A 4,579-nucleotide genomic window follows, 5' to 3' on the forward strand; every position below is an offset into this window, starting at 1 on the left:
TTTGAATTAAATGATAATTAGATCTACACACTGGGGTCATATATAATTATGGAAAATTTTAGGCCAGTACCATGTCAAGTATTTTGGGGAAATATTTCTCTTTTCTCTTTCTTGGACTCCTTGACACACTTGTTAGATTATCTGATATTTTCCAATAGGTTTCTGACGCTGTTTTCATTTCCATTCTGTTCTCTTTCTGTGTTTAGCTTGAGGACTTTCTACTGGCTAGTCTTATAGTTCAGGGGTCAGGAAACTATGACCCATGGGCCAAATATGGTCCACTGGCTATTTTTAAAAATAAAATCTTATTGGAACAAAGCTACAATCATTTACACATTGTCTAAGGCCGCTTTTATGTAAAAACAGCAGAGTTCAGTAGCAGTGACAAAGATCATAGGGCTTGCGAAGCCTAAAAAGTTTACTATCTGGTCCCTTAGAAACTTGCCAATCTCTGTTCTACTTCATGATTTTTTTACCTTCTACTATGTCCAAGATGCTCTTAATCTCATCCAATGATTTCTTCATCACAGCTTGTGTTTTTCAGGTCTAGAGTTTCACTATTGTTCTTTTTAAACTTCCATTGCTCTGCAGAAAATCTCTCTTGTCACTCAATCTCAGGTTCATCCTGTACCTCATTTAACCTACTTGCACTGGTCATTTAAAAATTCTTTCTTCTAATTCTAAACCTGGGCCACCTAGGGGTCTGCCTGTATTGATGGTGTTTTCTCTTGGCAGGTAACAATTTTTTTTTCTTGCCTTTTTGAATACTTTATAATTTTTGATGTTATGTCACACATTTTGAATAACCAACACTGGAGACTGAAAGAGATCAGTTATTTGTTTTATTTTCCCAGAAATGTATGAGGTGCTGATCATTTTGAGCTCACCATTAGAAGAGCTGAGTTGGGGCTGAGGCAGTTTCAATTCTCCTTTGGTTTAAAATGTGATTACTGCCTTTCACTACAACCTTTGAATTCTTTTAGTGTCACATCCACTGAGGATTGTATTTATTTGACCACATCAGGATTTGAGCTGGAAGACGGTTGGATTCCACTTATAATAGTGTCAGTTCACTTCTGCATTCACCTCTAGCAAGACACTGGCTAACCCATGACTGAGAGTGCCCTGTTTTCCAGCTCCATCCCTTCTGCTAATTAGCAGAAGTTCTCTGGTGGGAAGAACTGTTAATCAAGAGAGTTATATTTACATTTAGGACTCTTCTAGACTTCAATCTCATGGCAGTCCACATCTGGTTTCTCCTGGGTTTAATGGAAACATGAAAGGTGGGAGAACTTTTGCAAGGGTCACATTTTTCCCCTCATCTGGATGAACTCCCTTCTCCATAGTATGAAAAAGAAATGTATAATAAATATGAGAGTAGCATTGTTTCTAGCCAATGACTATGAGGCTTTTGAGCATCAACCCAACTGGATATATGCCTGTTACCTACCTGGTGCTTCACTTATCTCATCTTATATACTCACCACAAATACCCTGTGATATACAGGTTGTTACTCCAGATGAGGTAATTGTGACTCAGATATGTGAACGATGCTTTTCTGGGATGACTGCTGTCAAGAGAAGAGGGAAGGCAGCAGAGGATGGAAGTCTGTCATTGGTTGAGTACCTTTTGCTTGCCATGCATTTCACAGATACCAATTCACTTAACTTTCCTAACGGCTTTGTAAAGTCTTTATCCCTATTTAACAGACAAGGAAAAGTGAGGTTCACAGAGGTTGGGCAACTTGCTCAAGGTTGCTGACTGAGTACTGGTAACTCATGATTTGCAGTAATTCTCCAAACCCTTGCCTATACCTGTGAAACAGGTCCATCTGTTTCTGGACTCGAGGACCACTTTGATTTGCAGTATTTATTGAGTCATCTATTCCTCAATTTTCAGAATAAGGAAGGAGAAATGTCCAATTATCTACAACTTTTTTTTAACATCTTTATTGGAGTATAATTGCTTTACAATGGTGTGTTAGTTTCTGCTTTATAACAAATTGAATCAGCTATACATATACATATATCCCCTTATCCCCTCCCTCTTGCGTCTCCCTCCCACCCTCCCTATCCCACCCCTCTAGGTGGTCACAAAGCACCGAGCTGATCTCCCTGTGCTATGCAGCTGCTTCCCACTAGCTATCTATTTTACATTTGGTAGTGTCTATATGTCCATGCCACTCTCTCACTTCATCTACTGCTTGTTTTTAAAAACGCCTTGTATAATTTTGTGGATCTCCTCCAGCCAGCTATTGTGGTGAGGACTCTGAATTTTCCCTGGAGGCTTGAGAGTAAGAATGAGAGAATTACTCTCCTTTGAAGATTTGGGTTTCCATAGGTATTGATTTTGCATCAGGTAAGTGAGTCTCTTTTCAGGGTCCTCTGTGAGTGGAAACAAGAATGGGGGCCACCTTCATGTCTTGGAACTAATATATTAAGGAAGAAGGTCCTCAGTCCCCAAGAACGGCTGACATTTCCATGTCTCTTCTCTATTTCCCTGGTGACAACAAATACCTAAAGAATTGTGACACTTAATGTCAAGCTTACTAGTTTAAAAACTTGTAAAAACAATATAAAAATCTCTCCTTCCCCCACTCTTGATTTTCCCCCTTTCCCCTTCCCATGTACATATACACGCTATGTGCTCACAACCTGTCCACACCAAGCCTGGGGGAAGTTAAGAACCTCTTGAGTCCTTCAAATGCTGATGTCTTGCCCTGACTGGAGACAATGGGGTTCAGGCCTGGGAAATGGGGAAAAGAAAAATGGGGGTGAATGGTGAACCTGAACTCTTAGGACTCCTTCTGTCCTGCTCATCCATTCTGGCTGCCAAGACATAGTTGACATCAGCCGAGGAAGATTAAGGAGCTTCCCATGGTACTTGACACTGGAAGCCACGTGATACATTCATCTCCATCCCAAAGACCATAAATAAGTACCTAAACCTCTCAGCCTGTAGGACTACCACCCTTTGGTGAAGTTGCAGTCTCACTCCAGAGGAGGAAGTTCCCAGACTCGTGCGTGCTGGTTGGAGCTCCGTGCCCACGGAGACATGGAGCCTGTTTCGGCAGGAAGGCGTCTCCTGCTGCAGAACTGCCCGCCCCAGCCCACGCTTTGGCACTGGAGATGCTGATCCAACATTTTAGGGATGCTTGCAGCCTCAACAAAAGGCACGCTGCCCATATGCGCTGTCTGTCTCAAGGGTGCGCTGGAGCTCTAGTTCCTGGACAGGGTTGGAGCCCAAGATGGCATCTACCCATCTGCAGCCTACCCTAGTGCTCTTCAAGGTACTGATGGAGATGCAGGGTACGGCTGGCCCTTGCCCCAGGGAGACTGGAGCCTGCCAACAATGGGAAGGAGAGCAAGGCTGAGGCTGCACAGCCTCAGGCCCTGGGGATGGAATTTAGGCTAATGTTAACTTGTTTGTCAGAAGAATAACAAGTTGAAAGGAGCTGAGTTGCTATTTTTATCCTATTCTTACTTCCAATATGTATTGGGTGAGTTTCTGAGCGTAGCCAAACCTTACAAGTTGCTCCACTTTGATCCATCAGGTCTCAGTACAAGACTAAATGGTTTACTTCACACAATTTAATAGAACCTTGGTGATTTGGTGTCTGCTTGCTGATGACCAAAAAATATAAACTCAGAGAAAAAAAGGAAATAAAGTCAGGTTTTTAACCTCGCATATTATTTCCAACATTTCAGGTGTATCTAGGATCCAAAAAAATTTTAACAATGAAACTGTGTAAGAAAAACAAAGGGAGGGTTTCCCACTGCTTTTTGGGTAAACAATATCAGACTTACAAAAAATTTGCAGGAATAATAGAAAGAACTGTACAGGAATACTCCATAAGTGATGTTGTGTCTTTCTCAGAGAATCACATTCTGAGCACCTGATCTTTTGCCCCTTTGCTGTTGATGTTAACTTTGACCAGTTGTTCTTTGCTTACTCTTTCCTCAGTAATTAGTAAGTGGTTATGTAGAGATTCTTTAAGTGTATGTTTTTCCTTAAGCCCTCCCTTGTTCAACCCTTTAGCATCTATTGATGCATTCCTGAATCATTTTACTATGGTGTTTGCAAAATGGTTAATTTTCTAAGCCCATTTTTTTCCCTGTATTTATGAGTCAGTATTCTACAGTAAGGAAGAGCTTTCCCTTCTTCCTCATTTACTTACTTGCCTATCTGCTATTTGTCTTCGAGGATAGGAGAATATGTCACCCAAAAGAATTCCACTGTGCTATCTTGTTTTGAGCTAAAAGCACTTGAAACACAGTGAATGCAGGGAGAGACTTTCTCTGAACTTCCCCTTATGTGTCTATAAACATATCCTCCCAAAGGAATGTGGTTGTCAAAACTCCCCTCCCCAGGAGTTTCATCCCACAGGGAAAATTGACTCTTATCATGGGAGAAGAGATACGAAGTGACACCCACATCCGGATGAACTTTGTCAGAAACTATCATATTTCCCATCTATTCTTCTAAGGCCCATCCATCTTTGCTAAAAACCACCTACTCTTCCTTAAGCGGCCTGTATCTCCACTCCTCTTTTGAAATTAAGATGGTATTTAAGCCTGA

Source organism: Tursiops truncatus, chromosome 3 (assembly GCF_011762595.2).
Source record: "Tursiops truncatus isolate mTurTru1 chromosome 3, mTurTru1.mat.Y, whole genome shotgun sequence".
Classification (NCBI taxonomy): domain Eukaryota; kingdom Metazoa; phylum Chordata; class Mammalia; order Artiodactyla; family Delphinidae; genus Tursiops; species Tursiops truncatus.